This window comes from Neolamprologus multifasciatus, chromosome 22, assembly GCF_963576455.1.
Source record: "Neolamprologus multifasciatus chromosome 22, fNeoMul1.2, whole genome shotgun sequence".
In the NCBI taxonomy this organism is placed as follows: Eukaryota; Metazoa; Chordata; class Actinopteri; order Cichliformes; family Cichlidae; genus Neolamprologus; species Neolamprologus multifasciatus.
The window spans coordinates 17,159,108-17,174,686 of record NC_140459.1 but is presented as its reverse complement, the minus strand read 5'-3'; the positions used below and the strand labels follow the sequence as shown (position 1 = coordinate 17,174,686).

Below are 15,579 nucleotides of genomic sequence, written 5' to 3'. Positions count from 1 at the left end.
GTTACAGGGAGTTCATACGCCAAATATACCAAATAAAAGCTCAAACGCTCCTTATCACTCGTTATCCCAGAATTTGACCACGCACACTCAATTCAACAATCCTCCTTTTTACAGTTAATGAGAAAAAAACCTCTGGTCAGAATGAATAACAAGATCCCGTCAGAGACACAGACTCTTTAAAATCTCTAATCTTTGTTTTCTCTTTCTCTGCACTCCCTTTTTCTTTTCCTCCCAAATGCCTTCAAACTAACTGGGCCAAGGTCAGTCTGTGCACACACACACACACACACACACACACACACACACACACACACACACACACACACACACACACACACACACACACCCATGTACACAAACATGCACAAATGCCTGGTAGCTTTACTTTATATATCACCCCAAAACTATCAGTCATTTTTAATGAAGGCAGCTGAAAGGTGTGGTGGGTTACAGGAATTCCCCTGAAACACAGGCCAGCGCTGCCAAGCACACTCGCCGCCCCCCCGACTCCTACACTCTTCTGTCTCCTCGCCTTCCCTTCGCCCCTGCTGGACTCTCTCTCTCACTTTTCACTCCTGCGCTTTGAGCTTCTCTGACTTTCTTTTGCCGTGGATCACAGCGGGAGCGAAGTTAAAAGTGTGTGTGTTTTGTGCACGCGTTCGCTTTGGCTCCTCTTCTTTGATGCCACGTGGCGTGCGGTGGTCTGCTCCTTTATAACAAGCACTGGACTATGAAGTCTATTTCCTCCTCAATACGCTCTTATAAATCAGAGAGCTCCTCCTCTGCTATCTGCTTATCTGATTTTCTCCCCGCTCTCCAACACACACAAACTGCCAAAAGGCATCTGAGAATGACATGGAGCTAACATGCATGAAGGGCACAGCTTTTGATTGGCAGGTGTGTATGAAGGGAGATGCTCAGGAATTTCTCTGACATGCTTGTGTGCATCGCTCAGAGATGTTTCTGATAGCGGTTCTTTGTTGGTAAACACGCATGAACAAAACAAAACAAAAAACACTGTATTTCCATAAAAGCTGAGACGCAGCGGGGTCAGACTAAAGCAGAGCATCGCCTATTCAATTTCCTGAAGCGCACTTGGGCCCGGCCTATTCACAAGGTGGGCATAATTGTGTCTGTGGGGCTAGTACACATCCTGCCAACAGCTGCAAGACAGTGTTTACCTCTTTGCAAAGTCAAACGTGGCTCGTAAGCAGCATCAGTTTTTATGGCTGCAAAAGGAATTCAACAGCACATAGAGAGTGTGCCCAAAATAAATAATCTCCCTTTAGTGTTGTCCGTTTGCTTATTTATAGACTTGGAGCATGAGGTATACTGGCAGTTAGGTTTATGCATTTTTGGATGCTGGCATGACTTAGCTTTAATTGCAAGCCTTGACCTAAATGCTGCTTTCAAGTTTCACAGTCATTTCAGTGCACAGCCACCTGTTTGCAGTAGCTCATGAAAATGCTCGTGAAATGCTCGCCTTTAACCGTTTTGCGCATACTTTGCGACACCCAGCAACTCTCGTCTGAAGCCCGCGGACAACAAGAGTTGATATGTTGTTTCCAAGATTTTATGTCTTTAGTTGTGACTTCAGCATACAGTGAATTCACCATCAGCTTGACATCGTGACGTGTATAATAATCCACTTCTTTACCTTTAAAAACATTAGAGTTGCTCTCACCGTCTATTCAGGTCAGTATCCATGTAGACCAGCAACGGCCAGCCAACTTCGTGTTGTGAGCAGAAAGTGTTGCACTTTATTTACGCTTCACAATTCGACTGGAGAATTTTGTCTTCAGTCAGTAAAACAGGTGACTTGCAACTGTAAACCAGGCACGTGGCACACGGCACATCTAAAGTAAACACTGCAAATGCAGCAGAACCTGTGAAACGATATATTAAATTGGCTGAAGTTGAAAGTGTGTAAAGTAAAGCAAGTATTTATCTTTAATCTGTAATTTGAATGTTTTTGATACATGGTCATAATGAAATTGCTAGATGCTGCCCGTTTACTACTGCAAATACATCTGAGGTAAACGTTATTAAAGCTGATTCTGCTTCTTTATTGATTTCATACTTTATTCCATCACACAATCACAAGCATTTGGAACTTATCCACTTGCAATTTAGAGATTAATGTGATTAGTTCAAATATGAATTTTAATTATTTCGTTTTACATTTTCCGACTTAATAGATTAAACGACTGATGACTGATTAAGAAAATAATCACATTTTTTCACAGTGAAAATATCCATCAGTGGCAGCTGTAGCTTGCCTAATGACGTGTGGCTTCATAGCTTCTTCTTCTTTAAAAAAAGAAAAAGAAAAAATTCTGATCAATGTCTCTAAAGCCATAGATAATCCTGTCATAATTTTTATGGACAGGATTTCTAGGCGCAGCCAAGTGGCGGAGGGCTTTCGCTTTGGTGGCCTCAGGATCTCATCTCTGATCTTTGCGGATGATGTGGTTCTGTTGGCTTCATCGGGTGAGGGCCTCCAGCTCGCACTGGAGCGGTTCGCAGCCGAGTGTGAAGCAGCGGGAATGAGGATCAGCACCTCCAAATCTGAGGCCATGGTTCTCAGCCGGAAAAGGGTGGAGTGCCCACTCCGGGTCGGGGATGAGGTCCTGCCCCAAGTGGAGGAGTTCAAGTATCTCGGGGTCCTGTTCGCGAGTGATGGGAGAAGGGAGCCGGAGATCGACAGACGGATTGGGGCTGCAGCTGCAGTAATGCAGACGCTGCACCGGTCCGTCGTGGTGAAGAGGGAGCTGAGTGTAAAAGCGAAGCTCTCAATTTACCGGTCGATCTACGTCCCTACCCTCACCTATGGCCACGAGCTGTGGGTAGTGACCGAAAGGACGAGATCGCGGATACAAGCGGCGGAAATGAGCTTCCTCCGAAGGGTGGCTGGCATCTCCCTTAGAGATAGGGTGAGAAGTTCGGCCATCCGGGAGGGGCTCAGAGTAGAGCCGCTGCTGCTCCACATCGAAAGGAGCCAGTTGAGGTGGTTTGGGCATCTGGTAAGGATGCCCCCTGGGCGCCTCCTGGGTGAGGTGTTCCAGGCATGTCCCACCGGGAGGAGGCCCCGGGGCAGACCCAGGACACGCTGGAGAGATTATATCTCTCGGCTGGCCTGGGAACGCCTTGGTGTTCCCCCGGATGAGCTGGAGGAGGTGGCTGGGGAGAGGGAGGTCTGGGCCTCTTTGCTTAGGCTGCTGCCCCCGCGACCCGGCCCCGGATAAAGCGGATGAAGATGGATGGATGGATGGATGGTCTCTAAAGCCACTTTGAGATCAACAGATGGTCTGAAGCGATGCGGACGCTGTGCATCAAGATAAAGTTGTTAAACCGGTCAGTCTACATTTCTGCCCTCACCTACACCCTGGAGGATTAGGCAGTGGCTCAAAGAATAAGATCGCAGATACAACTGGCAGAAATTAGCTTTTTCTAAATGGTATTTTGGCGACTCTTCCGAATCGAAAGGAACCAGTCGAGGTGGTTTGTGTAGTTTAGAATGAGGCATTTCAGGGATGTCTCAGAGATTATGTCTCTCAGGTGCCCTGGTAACCCCTCGACATCCCCCCAGAGGAGCCACAGGTGGTGGATGGATTTTGACAATCTTTTAATCATTTAAACGCTACTATCAAAGAAAAAGATCCAATTTAATCACGGAAGCGGACGGCATCTGTTTATATATCACTGTAATCTGAGCATGTCTGAGTTTTGGTCTGCCTGTCGGATAAACTGAGGCATGTGACGACCTCAACTCAGCCACCAACCAGTCAAGAATTATGAGCTGTTGCACAGTTTGCTGATATTTCACAGTACACCAACTGATTAATCCCAATTAAGCATTGCCACATTTGTTTATTTCATTTACAATAATGTTTCTGAGCTGCACATCTGTTTTGGGAGCGACACAAACACACACATAAACAAGCCATATAATCAAAGGACCTAGTCATCTTTCTAGCCATAACAACATATGCACCGGCCTCGCAGCCAGCTTCTTGAAATAGGAGCCGTGGGCATCCTTCCTTTCACGCAGACTCTGCTTCAGCCCTCAGAGCTGAAGTGCCAAACCTCCATCTGATTCACTGTAACGTGAGTTTCATGGTGAACTTCAGTCCAGATCCTCTGGGCCCTCTTCTTAGAAATCTCAAGATGCCCACATTTAGTGTGGAAACATCACAATGGAAAAATGGAAAAAGCAGATGGTGTTAAATTACAAGCTGCCTTCTTTCTAGATTTGGAGATGAGAGACCTTGACTGAACCCATCAGACTACACGCAAACGAATAACAATGCCACGCTTGGTCATGATTGTTGTAATCTCGCATGGACGTGGCATTTCTGACACAACATCGCGGTTCTCTGGTTGATAAACGAAATAACTGTAGTAAATACAGAATTCTAATCCGTCTCCTATTTTTATATGAAGCTTAAGATCGAGTTGAAACTTCACAGCTGTTTTTTTTTTTGTTTTTTTGTTTTTTTGAATGGCACTGGCCTGAATCGAATTTGACAAACTACACACTAATTGAAAGTGCAGCAGCCTCAAAAGTGCAACCCCAACACTGCAGCAACACCTTACCTCTCATATATCTGTGTAATGAGAGCCGACAGTCGTTCCTTTTTAATCATAAAACGGGGAGTTCACATTAAGGGGTAAAACACACAAAGACGGAACGAGACGACTTCTTCTTCTTCTGATTTGGAAAGTCAAAAAATTAAAAAATCAGACCCTGATAAAATTCTCGTGCTGTGAAGCCTCTCGAATTCACTGCCCCTAATGAAGTGAGGCCAAGACATAATTATGAGTGACTGCTGACTTTCAAAGCTTCAAAGATCAAACAAGGAGACGGGACCGTGTTCGAGAAAGTGCTTTACATGATTAATATCAATCAAACCCCGAGAGGCAGAGCAAAGTGTTTCTGGTTTGTGAAAAATCAAATATGTTGAATGAGAGCCTGAAAAATCTGCCCGACCATGCCAACACCATCATCTCCTTAAGCCCAGAAAATCCTGCACACATCTAAAGTAAACAGTGCAGAGACTGGCTCACTGGATGTAGAGGGCTGGTCACGTATAGATTAGTGAAGATGATGAAACCATTAAGACTCAACAATAATATTGCTGAGAGCCACAAAGCGTCTAATCATTGGCAGCTAATTAGTTGATTACACATTAGCATGTTTTAGTTGTCGGCCTCTCTCTCTCTCTCTGTCCTCCAAACACGCAAAGTCAAACACACAAAGCAAGGCGGGCACGCTTACACATGACAATCTGTGCAGATGGAGATGGACACGCACCGTTTGCTAGGTTTTAAACAACAAAAGCAGCACACAGAGACACTTTTCTCATAGCTACAGCTCTCCCCTAAGTGAAAAACAGGGCGTGGCATTAGCTGGGCAAGTAGCCAAAGCCCTGTGTGTGTGTGTGTGTGTGTCTGTGTGTGTTGCTTCCATGTGTACCCAGCCAGTCACAACTGTACAGTGTAAACTATTTGCAGATCAACAGAGGAAGTTGCACGCCTTTGTCCTTCTCTGCCTCTAATGTACCGAGAGCAGATGTGGCATGTTTTCACCTTTCTCCCGCAGTATCCCCTCAGAGTGCACTTCGTTACAGGTACACAATGCCAGCTCTTCTGTGGCTCGATCTCATTCTTTGTTGGAGTACAGCTGATCTTTAGTATCACAGAAAACACGGCCTCTTACTACACACTACACCACTGGGACAGAGAGTGTGCACACAAAGACGAGAAGAAATTAGATCACAGATGTAAACAGGCACGTGTGTGTGTGTGTGTGTGCGTGCGCGTGTGTATGGACGGGGTTAAAACAATTATTTGCACTTAGATATATGAGTTTGCTTGACAAACGAGCAGATAAATGTGGCTTAAGAAGCCCTCAGGCCTCAATTTTCATTCTGACAGCTGAAATTATAATGATTTTAACATCATCTGGACCAAACAGTCTTTGAGCTGCAGATCACTCACAGCCACTCACAGAGTCAGTGAAGCTGAAAACCTGCTTATTAGAATATCTGAAAGACATTCATATGCTACTCGTCATTGTTGACTCATAATCCCCCCCCCTCCCCAAAAAACCCCCCTCCTCAGTGTCAGATCAATTTCTGGCATGACGGCCGCAAATGTTAAGCAGCAGCTGTCTTTCATGATTTTTATGTATTACCGTTAAAGAGGCAAGTCGCCTTTTCTCGGAAATCACCAGACTCTTACAACCGAGCTTAAATAAGAAAAACATTATAACTGCTGCCTGCAACAGCCAACAAGTCGGGAAAATCAGAGACATCACCATTCGAAACGATAATAAAAAGTTTAAATGTTGCTTTAGGTCTTGGAAAAAAGTGGAGACACGCAGTATCGGCGCAAACTAGTGATAAGCAGCAGCTTGTGTTGAGTGCCTGCTTGAAAAATTAGCCAAGCTCCAGAAAATTTGTCAGCATTCCTTATCACTTTCCTTCTCCTCTCGCTTTTCTATTAAAATGAGGAACTCCAGGAACAGCAGCCATCCAGAACAGCTTTGTTTATGACCCACCAGCAGACTGTTTTTGTGAGACAGGATTAGCTTTGAACTCGAATGTAAATATGTAGTGACAAAGGCGAGTCAGGGGTGGTTAAGTGCACGAAAGAATGTTTTTTTTCTTCTCTTTTTAGGTAGTGTGTGCCTGTGTTTATAGAATGAAAGTGCTGCAGGGTCAAGAAATGCACCTTTCTTATCCCTGTATATGTGTGGTATATGGTATATGAGTGTGTATGTGTGTATATATGTGTCAGTTTGATGTATATAAGCTCTGATTCGTTCATATTTCATATCCACAGAGACGGTTAATCCGTGAGCAACTGAAATGAGGGCAAATGATCATCCGCTCTCCCTGCTGCCCTTTTGACTTTTAATATGCCTTTTGACTGGCACGCACACACACTTCAGGAGTGCGCCCTAGATTTACATTTTGCATTGGCGATTCTATTTAGATCCTAGCATATAGGATATGTACCAGTCTCTGGGTGAAGCCTATACACACAGATACACAATACAGCGCATGCACACCTTCATCACTAACAAAAGGTTTTTATTATCTAATATTATGGTAGCAGCTGTTTTGCTTGACTGGAAGTAAAAAGACACTTAATGGCTAATAATAAATAAGAGTTTCTAACCTGCTGCATTAACTCGGCATCACAGTATAACATGAAACAGTCACAAAAAAGTGATCCGTGTGTTCACGTTTATGGACATGAGAGCTCACTTTTTTATGACAGTCAGTGAGACTTTCTCAGTAATATATCGAAATAGCAAGTCTAATTGTGCCTGCAGCGTGCATTTTGTCCAGAATAAGCAAGGATGTCTCACCATGGCAACCATGAAAACAGAAAAGAAGTGGTAATAGTTGAATTTTTACCAAAGCATGGTATTTTTTTTCCAAAACCTAACTGAGAAGCTTTTTATATCCCAGCCACTTATGTTAAGATGTTCTATGAAAGTGAATAATATACACTCACCAGCTTCTTTATTATGCACACTTCACTAGTACCAAGTTGGAACACCTTTAACTCTTTGTTGCACAAATTCAACAAGGTGCTAGGAGCAGTCATCGGATACTTTGCTTCATATTGACACGAGAGCATCACACAGTTGCACAGACTTGTCAGCTTTACATCCATGATGGGAATCTTGTGTTCCACCACAACCCAAACATACTCTACTGGACTAAAATCTGGTGATTGTGGAGGCCATTTGAGTACAGTGAACTCATTGTCGTTTTCGAGAAACCAGCTTGAAATGATTCGAGCTTTGTGACATGGTGTGTTATCATGCTGGAAGCAGATGGGTACACTGTGGTCATGAAGGGATGGACACAGTCAGCAAAAATACTCAGGTAGGCTGTGGGATTTAAACACTGTTGATTTGGTACTAAGGCAAAGTGTGCCAAAAAATATCCCCCCACACGCTTACACCACCACCACCAGTCTGAACTGGTGGTGGTGGTAAATGACCACCAGTGGTGGTAAAAATGTAGCAACAGATAAATATAAGCCTATGCTTGCTAACAGGAGAGTCACCCAGAGTAGTCTTCTTCTGCCGTAGATCATCTGCTTTAGTCTTTATGCATCCAGAGATGCACTTCTGCATACCTTGGCAGTCACTGATGGTTTTTTGACTTCCTCTCAGCTCAAAGCAGTCTGGTCATTCTTTTGTGACATCAACAATGCATTTTCGTCCAGACAACTGGCGTTCACTGGATATAGAGTTAGAGATATGGGAAAATCCCAGTGGATCAGCAGTTCCTGAAATACACAGAGCAGCCTGTCTGGCACTAACGATCATTTCACGTTCAAAGCCACTTAATCACTATCATCAATTTGAACTTTAGTACGTTGCCTTAATCGTGTCTACATACTTAACCGCACTTAATTGCTGCCATGTGATTTGGTGATTAAATATTTGTCTTAATGAGCAGTTCAACAGGGGTAACTAACAAAGTAGCCAGTGAGCGTATGCAACAAACGGCATGATTACTCATGATTACTGATGGCTCTCTAAGAACGGGTGTTTCTGCATTCTAACAGAGGATTAGATCATTTTTGTCCTGTCTACTCTAATTTATTGTTTTGGTCAGCGTGTTAATGAATGTCGCACACCAGTGGGGGATCCATCGATTGTTTTGACCAGGGGTCCCCAATCCCAGTCCACGAGGGCCGGTCTCCCTACAGGTTTTAGATGTGTCCTTGATCCATCACAGCTGATTTAAATGGATAAATTACTGTCTCAATTGTCTTGAAGTTCTCCAGAAGCCTGGTAATGAACTAATCATGTGATTCAGGTGTGTTGACCCAGGGTGAGATCTAAAACCTGCAGGGACACCGGCCCTCGTGGACTGGGATTGGGGACCCCTGGTTTGAAATTCAGCAGGTTGTCTTGACCAAGTCCACATGCCTCATATACACTGAGTTGCTGCCATATGACTGGCTGATTAGGTGTTAGCGAGCAGATGAGCGGATGGACCTGTGGATGTAAATGTACAGTTATGCTTTTTATACTGTGGAATCTGCAGGCATGAATTGTTCAGTTAAGATTTATGAACTACTGTTTTTTTGCATTTATTGACTTTTTTCTGAGGACGGGGGGGTTGGGGGGGGGGGGGGTATCAACTTAAATCTTGACGTACTGAACTGCTCCCCCGTGACAATGCTATCAGTGCATCTCTGTGTGCTTTCTTCTGAGCTGAATCTACACTTGAATCAAATAAGCACCCTGACAAACACGCGGCTGAATAACAAGAACAACAAAAGCACTCGTCTCCTCTTTTTTAGGCAAAACGAGAAGAATACACAAAACACACATCAGCAACTCTGGAAAGCTGTGATCTGAATGTGTTTGCAAGTTGAACTTTTGCACCCATAAATCGTGACAATCCGTTGTCAGCCGACTGCACACAAACATTATCAGGATTACCAACCATGTGAAGCGCGAGGAGACTGTGAGGTATCATTGTACAGTGTTTCATCTTTTCCTGTCTACAGATTTTCAGCTAAAAAACAACCACATGGAGCGTCCTGATATCAAGGGGTTTCAGACAGTGGCAGGTGATCCTTAGTTAAAAGTCACTACTCTATCGATCTGTCTCTACTTTAACCTGTATTATAGAATAAACAAATTTCCCATTTCCAAAAGAACAATTAGGGAAAAACAAGAAAGCATAAACCTTTGACAAAAAATCAAAAATTATAAAGAGAAACCCTCTTATTCAAAAAACAAAAGATTGTAATATTTCTAACAACACAAAGATAACAAGGGATGTAAAAGATAAAGGAAGAAAGAAAGGTTAAGAGGTGGGAGACGGGATAAGCAATCTTAGCAAATACACACACACACACACACACACACACACACACACACGGAGAGTGATGGGCTTTCCCTGAATAGATGTTGCTGAATGCCGTAATGAGCAGAGCGAATACAAGTGGATCTCACTGCTCCGAGCTATTCATTTGGCTTCTTCGTGTGTTCATGTGACAACATATGTGTGTGTGCATAAGAGTGTATGAATAAATGTGTCATGTTCTGAGAGATGTTTATGTTTTTGCGCCGCAGTATGTGCGTCTGAACACAGGGCAGCCGCGTGACTGTATGTGACGCCGTAGAGAAAGAGTTTCCACCTCATTCTCCTTCCCAACATGTTTTTTTAAATTTTTTTTTTTTTTAAAGCAAATTATTTAAATTATGTTTGCAAATTAATAATAAATATTAAAACAGACATTATATGTTCATGATTATTATTATTATTATTGCTTTTTTTCTTTTTTTAATAGACGATCGTTTTGACTTTGCTGCAGGGGCAAGCTTACCACTGTGTTGCATCACCTCCTTTAACAACACTCTGTAAGCATCTGGGCACTAAGGAGACCAGCTGCTGTAGTTTTAGCGCTGAAATGCTTCCCTATTCATGCTTGCTGTAGGATTTCACCTGCTTTACACTTTGGAACCTCCTTTGTTGTAATTTTTATTTCCGTAATGTGCTAAACGCTTTCGACGGGTGACAGGTCTGAACATGTGGTTGCAATAAGTGCCGAATGTGGTTTGGCTCTGTTGCTGAGATCAGCAGCATGTCAAACTCTAAAACCTCTATTATACAATTAATAATCTGATGCCTGTAGGCTGCAACAGACACCGATCAGAGATGCTGGATTTGAAAACTGTATTCTGATAACATCACATCTCCCTGTTAAACTGTGAAATGTGACGAGAATAGTTTACAAAAAGTATTTCAGAACACTTCACCTGAGCTCACCTTAAAGGATTCTCATTTAACACTTGGTAGAACCTGGGACCATTTCGTGGCCTTTGCGTTTTTTAATTCCACGCCATTTCCACTGTGTTTAATGGAATATAGCCAAATTTTCAAACAGGTTTCTTTTTTTCATTTTATTTTAAAATTTCAGTCTGAGTTTCTTAAATGAGCTTAAATGGCTGAGCTAAAGGCATACATCCACTATCGAACCTCGTGGCCGATTTCTGTCCCTTTGAAACCCATTATAAACGCTATTTTTCATACCACCATTATTTTTACAACGGTTAATGTAATTGTCTCAGTTATGGTGCCATTTTGGAGTCCGGACCTTAAACTTGTAATTTTTTCATTTGTCCATCAGATGGCGCCCTTTTCTCATATTTCAAGCAATGAACGCACTTCAGCCAAAATTAAAGATTTTGAGCGTGTCGTTCTGCAACAAAAAGTGAAAGAATTGGTGTTGTGTGTCACTATCAGTGTTGAATAATGATGTTAGATAATAGTAACTGTGCTTTTTTAAAAATATAAAGGCCTTTATGTCTAAAAAAAGAAAAAAAGACACACAAACACACTTTTTCTTTCAAAAGTATTTTCTCTCAGACGGCCACACAGCAATGTAAACAAATTAAATAAAAGCAAGGACCAAAACCAAATTACTTAAATAAAATTAATTATTTTTTACCTTGAAATACAATTTTTTAAAACTGCTGCGGTTAAATCACCTATGACCCGGAAGTAGTTACTGACGGGAAGCCATTTGGTGCGTTTGTAAACAAGCCAGAGAGAGACACATGTGGGAGAGACGCGGTTTTTTTTCCTCTTTTTATTTATTCAACGGTCACAAATCGGTTAGCGACACAACCACCTGCAAATTGTGAGCGAAGCGGAGATCCGAGGGAACCGTCACGGTGGAATTTCGAAAAACTTACGGACAATGGCGAGGCTGGCCGCCGTTATCGGCGCGCACAGGTAGCCATTTGGTGGCTACCTGTGCGCTACCAAATCTTTGGGATAAACACCCTGATCGCAGTCGGGACTACGAAAAATGCTGATCTTTTCGTGAGAAGTTAAACGTAAGTATTGTTACATTATTATTACGGAAAATTATTAATTTTTAAATGTTACGATGGCCGTGAAGTCCTTCCGATGGGATTTCTTTGTTTACTATGGATGTAAACAAATAAAAATCCTCTAGTTTTATTGTGGATCCTCTTGTTTTATTGTCTACGCAGCAAATTACTTCTAAACGTTGGTGATAAGGCTGCGCTTGTGATCTTGGGCACACGACCCAGACCCCGGCCGTCCGGCTGCCCGTATCCCGTGTAGTCTCCACGGTGGCGGGCGCGCAGCGCGGGTCTGGCCGCTACTCAACGTGGCCGCATAACAGAGAAGCGCCATTCGTGGGTGAAGCATAAGGAACTTTTTAACACATTAAATTGCGTGTTGTACACTACGTGTTGAACTGTGCATGTGACAAAAAATAATCTTGAATCTTACTATTCACATGTGCTATGTCGTGCCAAATTAGACAGCGCAGGTTTAGGCTGCGCGAAGAAGTGTCTTTGTTTCGCGAGAAGCAAAAAGAGTGAAAAATTAGTATCGTTACATTCAGTTTGGGGCTACGACAAAAAAAAAAATGTTTTCACGTGGTGTCGGACGTGTTGTGCTGGGGACACTGACACCAAGACCCAGACCCCATCTCCTGGCAGCGGGCAATGGTGCTGCTCGTGACGCGCAAAGGTGCACCTAGTGGACCGCTGGAGGTGTTGCAACGTCCCGCGGACACACAACTTTCTCTGATTCCCAGTAACATAAATGTTCATGTTCATCCTTCTAAAATAAATGTTTTTCTGATTCAAAGTGATCTTGTATTGTTATTTAGACAATTTCTATTTTATTTTAGAACAAAACAAGGTAATAAGCTTTTGGTGTATGCAAAAAATGATAAACCTGATATGGCACTATATGACATTTAGTGTGCTCCTGCACAAAAAATAATAATGGATCAAAATGAATGTTGGTGCCAATGTTTGGACCATCCAAAGGCCTAATTATAATAACAATCAAATATTACTTCAAATGTATTTTATGAAAAATATTTAAGTTTTTGGTTTTATTCTGTTAAAAAAAAAACCAGGGCGCTCATGTACCCAAACTGGTATTTAAAGGGTTAAAACAATGAAAATATAATTAAAACTTGATATGGATATTTTAAGCAGAAGTAGTTTTAAAAGACTGACTCATTTAAAGTGGAAAAAAATATTGATATAAAACCTTTTAGAGCACTTTTTGGGGCTGGACCATTTTTGGTCCCTAGGACCACGAAAGGATGGATTTTTTTAAAATGTGCTCCTGCACAAAAAATAATAATGGATCAAAATGAATGTTGGTGCCAATCTTTGGACCATCTAAAGGCCTAATTATAATAACAATCAAATATTACTTCAAATGCATTTTATGAAAAATATTTAAGTTTTTATTTTTTTTCTGTTAAAAAACAGGGCGCTCATGTACCCAAACTGGTATTTAAAGGGTTAAAACAATGAAAATATAATTAAAACTTGATATGGATATTTTAAGCAGAAGTAGTTTTAAAAGACTGACTCATTTAAAGTGGAAAAAAATATTGATATATAACCTTTTAGAGCACTTTTTGGGGCGGGACCATTTTTGGTCCCGAGGACCACGAAAGGATGGATTTTTTTTAAAATGTGCTCCTGCACAAAAAATAATAATTGATCAAAATGAATGTTGGTGCTAATGTTTGGACCATCTAAAGGCCTAATTATAATAACAATCAAATATTACTTCAAATGCATTTTATGAAAAATATTTAAGTTTTTATTTTTTTTCTGTTAAAAAACAGGGCGCTCATGTACCCAAACTGGGATTTAAAGGGTTAAAACAATGAAAATATAATTAAAACTTGATATGGATATTTTAAGTAGAAGTAGTTTTAAAAGACTGACTCATTTAAAGTGGAAAAAAATATTGATATATAAACTTTTAGAGCACTTTTTGGGGCGGGACCATTTTTGGTCCCGAGGACCACGAAAGGATGGATTTTTTTTAAAATGTGCTCCTGCACAAAAAATAATAATTGATCAAAATGAATGTTGGTGCTAATGTTTGGACCATCTAAAGGCCTAATTATAATAACAATCAAATATTACTTCAAATGCATTTTATGAAAAATATTTAAGTTTTTATTTTTTTTCTGTTAAAAAACAGGGCGCTCATGTACCCAAACTGGGATTTAAAGGGTTAAAACAATGAAAATATAATTAAAACTTGATATGGATATTTTAAGTAGAAGTAGTTTTAAAAGACTGACTCATTTAAAGTTGAAAAAAATATTGATATATAACCTTTTAGAGCACTTTTTGGGGCGGGACCATTTTTGGTCCCGAGGACCACTAAAGGATGGATTCTTTAAAATGTGCTCCTGCACAAAAAATAATAATGGATCAAAATGAATGTTGGTGCTAATGTTTGGACCATCTAAAGGCCTAATTATAATAACAATCAAATATTACTTTAAATGTATTTTATGGAAAATATAAATTTTTTTATTTTTTTCCCTGTTAAAAAACAGGGCGCTCATGTACCCAAACTGGTATTTAAAGGGTTAAAACAATGAAAATATAATTAAAACTTAATGTGGATATTTTAAGCAGAAGTAGTTTTAAAAGACTGACTAATTTAAAGTGGAAAAAAATATTGATATATAACATTTTTAAAGCACTTTTTGGGGCGGGACAATTTTTGGTCCCGAGGACAAACGAAAGGGTAGGACTTTGAAGTTCTACAGAGTGTTAAGATGAAATTAGTGTTTTGTGTGTGTTTGAACCCATGCAGTGATTTCCACTGGAGAATCAGGTCTGTTTTTAATGCAAGGCCACCTAAGGACTATCTCGACCATTCAGCGCTGGTTTTTAAGTCGTGTTCCTTTTTCTTTGAGAGATTCTTTTTAAAGATATTATGAATTGAAAGTAGGGCTGCTCGATTATGGCAAAAATGATAATCACGATTATTTTCACTGAAATTGAGATCTCGATTATTTGACGATATTTATTTAACACTAACAATGTATTGAATAATGACTTGATTGTCAAAAAAGAAATGAAAAATGTAAACATCTATGTTTAGTGAACTTTGCAGTGTTGCTCTGTGGTGCAGCTACGACACTGTAGCAAAGTTTACACACTATGTCTACTTGATCCACATCTGACTCCACGAACCCATAATGTTTCCACACCACTGAAGTTTTTTTTACCTCTCTTTTCAACCAACGGCAGTCACTCTCCTCTCCAAATAACTTCTGCTTAGCTTTCCGAGCTTCCCTCGGGTCCTCTTAATCAGCGGTCCCCAACCCCCGGGCCTCGGACCGGTACCAGTCCGTGAGTCGTTTGGTACCGGGCCGCGAGAGTTGAGGCTCAGGTGTGAAATGTATAGTTTTCAGGGTTTTTATCGGTTTTCAGCGTTATTTTGTTATCGTTTTTATCGTTTACTCAGTTTTCCTTGGTCTTTTCACGTGTGTTATGAATAAATTTTCTTTTTTTCGGTACCGGTACTAATTTTATTTTGTTGTATTTATCCGCAACACCTTAAAGGCTGGTCCATGAAAATATTGTCGGGCATAAACCGGTCCGTGGCACAAAAAAGGTTGGGGACCGCTCTTAATTGTTGTGACACGTGTTCGAAATGCAGAGAGGTGTGCTCGATTTGCCACACGGAGCAACGCAAGAGTAAAGCACGAGGG

The 15,579-nt window shown here is 41.2% G+C and overlaps 1 protein-coding gene and 1 long non-coding RNA gene across 3 annotated transcripts in view; one reads left to right on the top strand and one right to left on the bottom strand.

Moving 5' to 3' along the window:
* znf704 (zinc finger protein 704) overlaps positions 1–15,579 on the bottom strand; it is a 74,589-nt gene that overhangs the window by 29,146 nt on the left and 29,864 nt on the right. The gene's annotated exons all lie outside the window — the stretch shown is intronic.
* LOC146493254 (uncharacterized) lies at positions 10,831–13,303 on the top strand. The gene is made up of 2 exons (XR_014872143.1): positions 10,831–11,890; positions 12,050–13,303. It is a non-coding gene; the product is annotated as an uncharacterized LOC146493254 (long non-coding RNA).